We start from the raw sequence: 13,491 nt of genomic DNA, 5'->3' as shown, positions 1-13,491 counted from the left end.
CAATATGTTTGCTTTTATGATATTGTGCCTTTTTCAGAAATAACTCTCTTCTTTTTGTCAATCTGAGTTGAAAATCAGGCCTTGATGATTGCAGCAGTCGGGTGTCTGTGTGATATGGACAGGAAAGGGATGAGTAGTTCACGAAGCATGAAAGAAAGAAATCTATCTATGCCATGTTCACATTGTCTCCCTGGTGTTTCTCCACGACCAAGGAGAGACATGATGCTAAAAAAAACAACTTATAATTAATGGATTCTGCTCGGCTTCAAAATAACATTTCATTTTTATCTCTCAGCTGTAAAATTTGACACATGTCTCTCCGTCTTATTATTATTATTATTATTATTATTATTACCACCACTATTACTAGCAAGCCTAAAATGCTAAATTTAAACACTTCTGCATCCTTTAAGGGTATTTACTACGGTCTTAACACTGAACAGTAGCCATTCATGTCTAACTTAAAGCCAGTGGACGATAGAGTGGAAACATTGCAGCCGCAGGTCTAATTGGAGGAAGTCTGTCTCTGTTGTCCAGTGATCCATGGATAGACCTCTTCCTCCAGTTAGAGGTAACAGAGTTTGAGTGACACCTCCATGTTCGCGAAAGCTGCACAACCTCAAACTGATCAGCCTTTTTAACTGTTGAAGCATGGCTCGCGTGCAGCTTCCCCCCTCCTCCCTTTCTTCCAGCCTGCCTCATTCCGAGTCTGAGGCCAGAAATAACTGTCAGAGTTGGCCCAACTAGGCTCCACGTCCATCGCTGAAGGGTCGACATTCTTTACGTGAGTAATGTGTGAGGCTTTATCTCCCATCCATCCCGCGCTTTGTTTGACAAACCTGCCCCAACAATGTAAACGCTCCGAGTGAGAGTTCACCGAGGTCGTGTGTGGTATTAACTGACCCAGAGAAATGAAGAGGGGAAACGAGGAGGACGTTTTGCTGCGGTTTTGAATTGAAAGAGACCGAGTCAATCGCGGTCGCTTTGCAAACAGATGCTTTTCTCTTGCACTCGGCCTGCCATAGAATTACATGATCACAGCGTCAAGCAGCTGATGTGTTTTGATTGTAGCACTGTATGTTGAGCAGTGCACAGTGATTTGATTCAAATGTTATGATTGGAAGAAAAAAAAAAAAATCTGCAATCTTCAGTAATTGTTCCCTGGAATGAAATTGATTCACACCCAGCTGAGCATGAAATAGCATTGGCAGATGACACTGCTGTTACTGTGCCTGAAACACAACACCATTCTAATAGGAATAATCAGCACCTTCTTGCAAAGCGGAGCCTTATATCCATACTTTGAGGCTATCACTTCATATAAACAGTATTATTGGGTAGGGTTGTTATAGTGTGAATTAATATAAGGTGTAATTTAAATTTTTTATCCTGAACATGACTCACAGCTCCAGTTACATAAACGAGTAATCTCTCATGTTCATAGATCCTTGATACAATACAGCAGGTATGAAAGCTTTTACATCTTAAACCTGTTTCAGTCGTGAAATTGGACGGAACTGCCAAATGGTCACAGTAGAGCAGACAAAACCATGCTTAAGCTGAGGTTCACACTTTTTCAACTCTTTTGTAAAACAATATAGAGATAAGGATGCCTCACAGCAAGAAGGTTGCTGGTTTGCGTCCCATTCCGGATCTTTCTGTGTAGAATTTGGATGCAGAGGTTAATTGAAAACTCTAAATTACCCATGGCAACCTGTCCTGGGTGTACCCCAACCTTCGTCAGCTGGGATTGAATGAATGAATGAAAGCTTAACATTTAACCACTATGGGCTCCTCTAGCTGCCCAGAAATGTGAAAATTAACTCAATTCGGGTCCATAAAGCAAAGAAGAGTAAGACTGGAAATTGTTTTCAGGTAGAAATGCCAACGGAAAGAAATATCAATTACCACGAGTGGCACAGGTCAAATTTAAGACCAAGATAACATTTGAGCTATTAATTTAATTATCCAGCTACTCAATATAAAAGATACATTAGAAATACTGTATTAAGCATATACTCTGGAGAGATGACCTGATATGTCCTGCCTCAGCACAATACTCGGGATTAGAATTTGCAAAAAAAAAATTTTTTTTTTATTAGCAGCAATGAAGCAGAGAAAGATTGGTGAAAAAAATATATTAACATCACATAACATCAAGGAACAGTCCTCATACTGTAAAAGAGACAATGTTCCCCAGGACTGCGTGGCCTTGTTGTTGGATCAGGTCTAGGTAGACCTTTTACTGAAAACCAATATATTCCTTGTACTTTTCTAATTCTATAACAAGATAATTTCTCATGATAATTACAAACTGCTAAGATATTTTTTTCTCCCCTGTGACCATTCTACACTTCTGTATTAACCTGTGTTTTTTGGTTTTACACTCACCCTGAGCCTGTTTATGATGGATGGATGGATGGATGGATGGACAGATGGATGTGTTATACATTAAATCATACTAAAAATATATGAGGACCACTCTTACTATGTCATGCATGTCACAAATACTTGTAGCACAGCAAGTTTTAGCCACAAATATCAAGTTTCTTGACTTATGGTCATTACATTTTGAAAATGATGCTGTGGAGTTTGGCCCAGGGCAGTGGGTACCTACTCCCCTACTCTGCTGCACAGCACTGTGAGCCCAGTGGCTCTCTGGAGGCTCAGGGCTGATCAGTAAACAGACTGACCTGATTCTGATGCCCTGCCTCCAGCTATTTAGCTCAGAGTTGTTGAGCACAGAGCTCCTCTCATGAACTGACAGCTACTACATGGTCATGGTATTCACTCGGCCAAAACCCCCCATTTTTTTCTTGTTTTCAACCAACAACCAACAGAGATTTGTTGAGAGAAAAATACTGAAAATCACTGTATATTAAGCAAATGGGGATTACTAAAATACTTAAGTAAAAATCAATGATCGAGTCTGTCTTAGTAAGAGTTGTGAGCTGTAACTAAACAGACCCACCTTGATATAACAAAAAGACATCATGGCTTTGTACTGACAAACTCTCCTCCTTAAACTGTAATTGCAGTCATGTAAAAAGAGCTTATGTCAGTGAAAATGGCTCTACAGGAAGGAAACGGATAACCCAAGGCCACACTCCAAACCTGTTTAAACTATATGAAAGGTAGCGATAATGACCAAATGATGATTTGAGATTATCTCCTTCTATCTCATTGACTTGTTTAATGTGCACACAGTGAGATACACCATATCTCTGTCACCCTGCCGTCAGAATAAGCTCGATCCCAGCAGTCAGTGCTGCGTCTCCATTGTCTGGAAATTAGTGGGGGAGGGAATTAAAGAACAAGGTTAATTAAGAAAAGAGCTTAAATCACAGCTGCTAATCACTACAACTTACACACTGAGAGCAGTATCTACACTCCATTTTTTGTTGAGAGCGAGGCACAGGGATGTGGCTCCACAGAAAAGCTCTGGAAACAATAGGTGAGGCGCTTATTAAACTGCTGACAGTACCTTAATTCTCTCTCTGTGTAGTCGGCAACGTGCGCATATGAAGTGAGGGAGACAGTTCCACAAAGTTACTCTTCATAGTTTAATTAGAGGTCGCAATATGTGATGATTGTGCATCAGTGCTGTTGTGTCGTGCAAGACAGGTATGGAAATTGATGACAGTGTATGAGCACGATAAGTATTCTAGTAGTTCATGAACAATAATCTCACTACTGTGATGTAGAGCTGGGCAATATGGCCAAAAAGTTGGCATGGGTTAGGGTTAGCATCCATTTTATACCAGTTTATCCTAAATGAGGGTCACAGCACAAACATCCACTCACACACTCACACCTATGGTCAATTTAGAGTGTCCAATTGACCTAATCCCCATATTGCATGATTTTGGACTGTGGGAGGAAACCGGAGAACCCTGAGAAAACCCATGCACACACGGGGAGAACATGCAAACTCCATGCAGAATGGTTCTAGATTAAAAGTCGATGTAGATAATTATTAAGATTCAATGTCAAGTAATTGAATTAAATATTTAGTTTTGCTCCAGAGTTGACGTTGAAGAAACTAGTTAATGGTAGAATTCTCAGAAAACGACAGACCCTTGTTAAACAGAGGAATGTGTTTGTGTCTTTTAAACGTGTTTGCACAGTGCATTGACATTATGTTGATGTATGCTGAGCTGCTGTTATATTGATTTTGAAGAAAAATATCCTGCGATTATGTAATATTGCTATTACATTATTAATATTATATCTCCTTCACTGTGCTATGAAAATGAAAGTAGAGAAAAGGCCAAAAAAGTAATTTAAAAAAAGGAAGAAAAGATTAGAGAAGCATAATATTGGAATATTTTGTGCCAATATCAGATATGCCAACTGAGGAGGTCATTCAGTCTCTTCTGCAGTGAAATGAACATCATATTTTTCATGCTCATGTCACAGAAGATGGCCTGCGATGGACTGGCGAACTAGTACCATTGCCCTATGTCAGCGGAGACTGGCACAGCGCCCCCCGCCACCCTCATGTGGAGGATAAAGCGGTTGAAAATGGATGTCACAAAAAATGTGGATACAAAAAAATCTTCATTGTGCAAAATCAATAGGTGTAGGTGGCGCTCGCATATAAGTGAAGGACGTAGTAGATTATTCAGCCTATTATTTTAGTAATTCGTAATATCGGCAGATTACGGTGTGTTTACCGATATCCGATAATACATTTTAAAGCCAATACCTGTTGATAATATTGTGCATCCCTGTGTTTACAATCAAAGGATAGATATGTTGAAATGACATGAGACTGAAACAATGTTTTCCAATAGGTCTGAGTGGTTTAATGTTATTCATAGAACTGGCTCTTTAAATATATAACACTGACATTTTTATTATTGTTACCGAATGCTGCCTTTGTGAAGGTTCCATGTGTGTACAGCGTGCGTGTGAGTCTAATAGCATTGACTGAATGTGCGTGTGTGTGTGTTTGTACAAGACACCTGACTCTCTGTTGGCTGAGGAAACTGTAACTCACCTCATCTGGATCTCATTGCAGCCGGTTTTCAAGAAAAAGCCATTATGCTGCGGTCATGTGCAGGTGGGAACCGAGGAATGTCTGGGAAACAAAACCTGCAGCTTCGTTCCCCTCTGTTCTCAAGACTGGCAGTGTTGTGGCTGTACCAGCTGCCAGAGAAACCCCCCGTGTGGGAAAGTCTCTCTTCGGCTAATAGAGGACAAACACCTCGGAGAATGGCAGAGATAGCATGAAAACGATTAAAGCATGACCCAGATTCTGTTGTCTCTGGCCTTTCGCTGTGGTTGACAAATACAGGAGGGGACCTTGCAAATGAAAACACTGAAGAAAGCAATGGATGTTAATGAAGACAAACAGCCTCATCCCAAAGGTGCAGCTGGCACAGGCTTTGACATGATGGGAGTTGCTCATCAATAGACCCATTAAATTAAACTGAGCTGCCTTGATTTTGGAAACAAACGGAAAAAAAACAAACAATAACGATAATTAATGTAAACGCTCTGAACCAATTTGAAATCCTGTCATACACTCGCTCTTTTTTTTTTTTTCATCATGAATTTGATGAAAGGGCGGGAGTTTTTGACATTTCAGTGGTTGGCATTTGCTTTCCAGAGAAAGCTGCAAATACTCTCATACTGGTACTGATAATGAAATTTCTTTACGTCTTTTATGACATTTCTTTTCTATTTAATGGTGCCAAGTCAATACTTGCCAATTCTGGGCTCATATGAGAGCTGTATTTTATTACACTGCATAACCTGTTTGCTGCTCTTTTATGCCGATCCTATCTGTCTCCAGTAATTACAACTCGGCGCTCGTGGAGCTTACTTCATGATTTTTTTGACTCTCTCAGTATCTATTTGTCTGTGGGGAGATGCTGTGTTTGTTGCATTTTGTACAACTCACAATCCCACTGTTGTGAGAGGAGATGCAGCGAGAGAGAAATATGGAAAGAGCAAATGCCCCTTGATGCTTGCTGGTGTGGCAGTGTGGTGGGACTCTAGGGAGAGACGCTCACATCCCGGTAGGGCAGTCAACCCCATGCCTTTAGCTGCAAACCTGCCCCTATGTGCTGGAGATTTAACATCTATGAAGGGCATGAATGATACATGGCTGATCTGGTTTTCTACTATATGGACAGGTGAGAGCCGTGAGCTCAAATATACCTTGTCACATTTACAGATAAGTAATCCTCACCCCGTCAACGCCCTCCCTTGGAATATTATATATTCCTCTGGGAACATATTCTTTCAATTGCTCATCGTCCCTCCCCTGTGATTCATATCTCAACCATATTTTATACTTTTATTCAGTCTGATTTATTTGTCCCTGTTTGTATGATCTTTCCACAATTACCCGAACACTACAGTGACTGTGTGGCACTTCAATCTTGCAAAAATGCTCTTCAGGCTCGCAAATGAATGAGTCCTCTGGATTGGCAGTCAGTTCTTTCAGAAAATGGGAAGTCTAATTGCTTAAATGTGGAGGTAAATTGGATGAATTCCTGGTATATGCATGTAGCAGTACACTGGCAAGGGAATCCCAGTCATGAGGGATTCATTTGGGAAATATTCCGGCAACACAGTAAATAATCTTGGAGCCCATTCCACTGTGTTTCTGCCTGCTCCTGATGCTTTACTTGTACTGATTGAACAATAGTGCATTTTTGCAGGCAGCCAGCAGGGGGCACTGACATAATACAGGACTCACCCAATCTGTTATGCCTGGCTGGCCCATAGGGATGTTTGCAGTAATTTAGTTCCACTGCCAATGTATAAATAGGAATTCTGCTGTTAGCACAAAAGAGCGGAGGGGAAAAACATACTGCCGAATGAATGTGAATTGTTCCCCTGCTCCCATTTCAACATCAAAGTAATCAAGGAAAACAAGCTTTTTTAATCGAAAGTATGCAATTAGAATAAAGCAGAACTGTCCTGGCTGTGCACACTGCCAGAATGAAGAGATTAAATGGGTAAGGAGAGCGGGAAAGCACAATTAGTGCAGCAGCAGCTATCGGACTGCAGTCAAAACAAATAATGTAGTACCTTTTCATTTCTGTCCTACACAGTTTCGCCAAAGACAAACTCATTTGTGGAAGCTCCAAGGGCAAATGCAAGTTAAAGACTGCAGCAAGGTTGTTTTGTAGAAACAGAGCATAATAATAAAAAGGTTTTGTAAGCATCTACAACACAAAGACACCTGAGAATTTTAAAATCCTAATTTTGTTGCATGATCAATGACCCAACACTGCTCTTCTCGTTCTGCACGAGGAACTACACAAAACAAATAAAAATGTGTTGTCAGGGTCCATATGGTAAAAACCCTGTTATACTGTGGCACTTTTTTATTTCCCTCTAAACATTAATGCACGTTACAATCTCCATTTCTCTGTCACCCTTGCACACAATTCAGCACCTCTATGTATAGGCATACCCCATGCTGACCTATCCTATGCAGTGTCAAAACAATGATAAACATTTGGCTGCTATAGGAGTGCTCTGGAAACCAGCCAAGCTGAATGGGCTGTTTTGTTTCACTGAACAATAGCTCTGCTGAAAGTACTTAACAGCTGTGCTATGCTCTGGGTTCCCCACAGACCCACAACAGGAGAATATACTAGGAAGTATTGCTTTGTGCAGTTGTTCTTTTCGTTATCCAACTGGGAATCACAGCTTACTTAGACTTTCAAAATGTAATACTCTGAATGAGGAGAGACAACAATTGTAATTTCAACCAGGTGCTTTTTCTATTAGATATGTTGGCAACTGATATTACTACCCACTTAAAGCTTTTAGCTTATAGTCAAAATATTTACTGTAATGTACTATTCTGTAGTAGTTTGAGTCAGATTTCCATCAGTTGAGTCTGTCCCTGCTTGTGTACAGAATGTGTCTCTTTTCTGTTCATCTGTCAGGTACACAATAGACAATATGCATGTGTGTTAGATCTTTCTTTCGCCAGCTCTGACTGTTCTCTTGTTGTGTACCCTCCCTTTGACAACGCAGTAAAATTGGCAGAAGCCTGTAGTGTCACCAGATAACAAATCCCACACGATAGAATCACACCCTGGACAGCTGAACACAATAAGTAAAGGTGGACCAGTGGTTGGAGCGTCCAGTGTGTTCATGTCAACTTCACTCTTCATAGGTATGGAGCTAACAGCTGTCACTTTTTTATCGATCTCTCCCTGAAGCCCAGTGTAATAAACACTTGAGCCTCTGGTTCGGTGATGTGTGAGTATAATGAGGCTCTGTCACATGAGTGACAAGTAATGTTCCTGCCTTCTCTTCTTTTTTGATTCAGATTATCCCTGAAGAATCACGTCCGTCTCATAGTCCACATGTTGGTCATCGTTGTTTAGGTCATTCCTCTGCAGTCAAGGAGATTCTCTTTGGTGATTGTAGAAAAATAAGACATTCAGGCGGTGTTATTCTAAACTGATTTAGATCAATTCAAGCTTCTTCTCTGCAAAGAATGTATTTCTTTATTTGATACCAAACATTTTTATATATTATCAAAAAACAAACTTCTGCTGACTTGAAAATGCCCAGACAAGATCCATTATCATGGTAAATGTGATGCCTTAAATTGGTTAAATGTCTGTGTGTGTTTTGCTGTGTTTTCTTTGTGGCTGAATTGTATGTTTTCATCTCAGTGGGCACATTATTTTATGCTGTATTTACTGTCAATCACCTGACGCCCACAAGAAGAAATGGAAGTGTCTGCCAGAAAACAACACCTCAAAACAATAGCAATAATACTTCAGCATGTCACCTTGCAAACTTGTCACAGCTGTGTCTTTTTATTTAGACTGTTTTTTTTGTGTTACTGCGGCAGTAAATATCCAGTTTCACAAATTAAAATGTGTCTTTTAAAGTGACAATAAATGAACATCTGTGGCGTGCGTTGCAAATGGGGGATAAAGGCGTTAAATGGGTTCATCACATTCAAGGCACACGATTAATCACACACACACACTTACAATGCTGTGTGTCAGCACCGACACACAAATACTCATACACACAAATCCACATAATTCATCTCCTGCAAACGCTGCCAGACATCTATCATATCAACCAGTGGGGTCAAGAACTTGGTCTGCGGCTGGAAATGGGTTCAGCCCTGTTTTCACTCCTCCTTTGCATGCTCAAAGTCCTTCCACCCCCACCCCCCATTCATTTAAAGAGGGCTTTAACAAGCAGCTACACTAATTAATTTGACTCACATAATTAGTTTTATGGCTCTGTATATTTAAAACACCATGTCACGTAGCCTGTATCCTGTTTTAAGGCTACAGGAATTATTATTATTATTATTATTATTTTTATTATTATTGCCAGATATGAATCAAGCCGGGGCAGGGACACGGCAAACATTTGAATGATCAGATCAGACGTGGAAGCTTCTTTTGAGAAGATGTGATCATATTTGAATGACCTATGATAATTAGTGATTAACTTGCTTACAACGGTTTACTTAACACTTGGCTCTGTGCTCACTCATGGATTTAATAGGTGGCTGCTGTGCACCAGTATTGACCCAGTGCTGTATCGAACCCTACATCTCCGGCAAGGCAGTTAGAAGACTCAAAAGAAGTATTGATTGATAATAGTAAAAGGTAAATTGCCTTAACGTGGTAATGTATTCACTTGCTGCAAATATTCACCTACATGCATGTCATTTCTTGGGATTATTATATTAGATACTGCAAGTTAACACAGAAGCAACCCTCTCTAGTGGGTGCATGCAGACACTCTCTAGTGTCTGCATGTTGTCGTAAATCACACACTAGGGGTAGCAATATGTTAGGGGTGGTGTAAATAAGAAAAGGCGACATAATAACAATATCACAGCATCTCTTTCTAACAACTACAGAAAGAACAGGTAGAACAGCTACAGTGGGTCACATTTTGGTCTTCAGCTAACAAATATTTCCTTCATGTTCCATTTGTACCCGAGGAGATGCACATAATATTAATATGATGAATCCTTCTGTACTGGGTATTTCATTTTATTTTCTTATTTGGTTCTGTGTCTAATTCAGTTTCAACATTTAAATTGTAAACGTACAATATGTCTTTTAAACATCTTAATGTGATTTAAAGTCACCACTGCTAATGCAATTAAAAAGGTGAACATCATGATAAGTGGTCTTTCACTTTAGTGCACGAACCTGATGACAAACAATACTCATACATCATTAAGAAACCGTGAGATTTAATAATACACAATAAAACACAATTGTCTGACTGCACAGAAACACACAGTAAGCAGCTGAAACATAACAACCACACACTGATGCCAATGCCAGCTCCAGGTTTATTATATGCACCAGTCGTCCCTTTCACTCCCAGAGCAGGGAGACCTCATTAAGATAGGTTAAGGCAACCCACTAATGGTTCCTCTCACTGCTAATAACACAGGGTCACCTAATATTACACACTGCTTTGTTCCATTCATCCTACTATTTATCATGTATTATTAACAGCCAGGTATCACAAAATCGCCGCTGTAATCATAATGATGTTCCCATGGCCTGGGTTAAGAAAGGCAACACTCACAGTGTGTTAGCAGATGACTTATTATGGGCAGGAGGATAGGTGCCCCCACCTCCTGATGAATATATCACTGCAAACTGAGTTACAGGCAATAACAAATCAGTGTCAAGCTGTGCTGGACTTTGGTTGTGCGGGTTGTGTAGGAACGAGATGACAGCGTGAACAATGTGCTGCTGTTTTTGAGTCAAATAATACACCGTGTATGAAATAAGAAGTGGATTCTCCGGGCACATACCTGTATTTGTTTTCACATGCACTTGGCCATTACTGTCATTCATTCATTCACCTGTGATAAGTGCAGCACAGGAATCGTGGCACATGGCAACACTCTCCACCATTGAGTCGGCAATATCTTCATGATGGACGTAATGAATATTTTCTACAGAATATTGATGTCTCCCCAAGTCTAAATCTAAAATGTGCCGGTGACAGTATTCTTATTCCTCAGTGTTCCGGATAGTCAGAGGCCAAGGGCCAGCACTCGGTAGCTTTTCAGCATCTGTTTGGAATATGAAGCATGTTGTTAAATCACATGCAGACCCTTTCTGTGGGACGAGGACTTTGGGAATCTTGCATTGTAATGGGCAATGTTGCATTGCCAAGTAGGCAAGTTGATGTGATTTAGCATAATTTGAATAATGCCATTCATGGAAATGTGCAAGGTTGATGAAATTTTAATGGAGCTTGGGATGGCACAACTGCTTCTCAATTACAAGCTTTCTCCAAGACTCTGAAGCTTCTATCATAACATGGCTTATTTCATTAATGTACTATCTATGTTTTTATTGGTTTCATTTAATTACAATGGATTTCTCTATTGCTGCAGAGTGACGAAAACATTGTAAAGCCTCTATTTTTTTTTCTCACTGTGAGTCGGCTCTTCAATCTCATCCTGTTTGCTACCACTGTATAGTAACTTAGGGGCACTGTTACTGCAAACTGCTGTTTATTAAACTGGAAATCACTGCGGCATCAACAGTTGCATGGTTGACTTATTAAATAGTAAATTCTGCACAGTTAAAAAAAAAAGTGCTGGTTGCACAATGTGGCATCAAAATACCTGCAAGGAATTAGTCCAGGGCCGTGACGGGAGGCCCTGTGAAAAAGGTGCTCAGGTTCAGGTTGAACCAGTGACCCGAAAAGCTGGTCGTACTTTTAACATCATGGACTCGCATGCATTCGCAAAATATTTTCAGAGGCCATCAACCATGTTTTAATGTTGTGCAGTGAGTGTAATTTGGAAACCGTAGCTTCAATATCTACTGCAGATGTGGGATTATGGGTGAATTACATAACAGGGCACTTTCAGATTGGTCTGGAACATTTTCCAGCAGTGCAGATGATTCCAATAAAAGTGGACAAGCTGGACTTTATTACTGTTGCTGTCTGTTTCTGTGACCAGGGAAATAGTTAATGACATTTCCTGTCCTTGCTTTTAAGCCATTATGGGTGTACTGCCTCTGTTGCATTATTAAGTTGCTGGGCAGGTTTGGAAGACGTTCTTCAAACATCCAAATGTTTATGCGGGTCAGTAAATTCAAAACTGATTGTTCTTGAAAATGTGACTTTCTAGCATAGCATATTGTAGTAGATAACAAAAACGGCTTGACCGCAGTATCAGACATTATTGACATCAATTTGTTGATGCTCATAATGCTCAAACTGTTAAAATACATGCTAAGCTGCTGTAGTCTGACTTTGAGATACTGACTTTAGAGCAATTTCTTTAGAGCAAGATAAACACAACCAAATAATGTGATTGGGAGTGGCTATATATACGGTTGGACTCAAGCTGGTCAGGGTGCTCTGTGCATGCTCCACAGTTTCTGCCCCTGGGCTTTGATCCATAAATATTTTAAGAAGGCAGTACACAGAAGAAGACGACAACAGCAAGAGAAAAAAAAAACATGGTGAAATTCAGACTGGTGATGAGGAGTCGAAGTTTATATGCCTCTGCCAGTTCAAAGAGTTGAATATTTTAGAGTTAATGGATAGTGGGAAGCATGCTAACAACTAGCCACCAGCTAGCAGAGGTGGACACACTTCATTCAATAAATCGATTCCCTGCTACAGCTTGTACGGGGACAAGGACAGTAGTCCAATTAAACAGTTACAACTATAGCTCGACTTGTGTATGAAAATGTACCAAATTTGTCTGAATATCTGCAGCCTCTCCTGCGTGGCAGTGAAAATGTGATGCTAAGTGTTTGGTATCAAGCTCATGTGTACTTTAACCCCATCATCTGTCCAATCAGAGAACACAGGCCACATAGCCTCATCTTTCTCTTTGTCCTCATTTCCTTCGAGATTACAACACCAATTAGGCTGCCGTTTCCTGACATTCTCCCATCAAAGCTGTGAAGTGGTTGGTTTTATGCCTCACATCAAAGGGTTTCTACTTGCTTCAAATCAACATCTACCCTGAGGGTGTTTGAGTTCTTGCTCTCATTTTCCCTTTTCTATCCAGCAAAGTCAAAATCGTCTCAGAACCCATGCCACAATGGAAGAGGCAAAGCAAATCAAATACAACACGACTCGTGATCCCAGTAGCACTCCACAGATATCACATTTCTTATTATGTTTCCTTCATCTTTTTCTCTGTTTTCCTTATGACACGAGTGCAAAATCACTTACAAGGTATCACCTGGTGGCTTTTATGCTGAGAACACATACACAGTCCTATAGCCATGAATTGGGAGAGAGGTTTTAAAACGTATGATCCATATGCATTATGCATAATAAAAGATTTCAAATAATGTTTTAAATACATCATCTCATTTGAAGCCCAGATGCCGTTGTCTGCATGGACTCGATTTATCAGCAGTGATTGTTCTCAGCGGGATTCTGCAGTTGACACAGAAAGAATGATCTCAGGGTGGTTGTGATGAGGGCCTTCTGTCACGTGTAGTCAATTATTGCTGATGGTTTCCT

The 13,491-nt window shown here is 40.3% G+C and overlaps 1 long non-coding RNA gene across 1 annotated transcript; it reads left to right on the top strand.

The window, feature by feature from the left end:
* The first annotated feature begins 8,081 nt into the window (after positions 1–8,081).
* On the top strand, positions 8,082–9,614 carry LOC122771940. Its single transcript, XR_006360715.1, has 3 exons — positions 8,082–8,149; positions 8,306–8,571; positions 9,517–9,614. It is a non-coding gene; the product is annotated as an uncharacterized LOC122771940 (long non-coding RNA).
* The last annotated feature ends 3,877 nt before the right edge of the window (positions 9,615–13,491 follow it).

This window comes from Solea senegalensis, linkage group LG7, assembly GCF_019176455.1.
Source record: "Solea senegalensis isolate Sse05_10M linkage group LG7, IFAPA_SoseM_1, whole genome shotgun sequence".
NCBI lineage: Eukaryota > Metazoa > Chordata > Actinopteri > Pleuronectiformes > Soleidae > Solea > Solea senegalensis.
The sequence above is the reverse complement of the archived record's forward strand: the minus strand, read 5'-3'. Positions and strand labels throughout refer to the sequence as shown.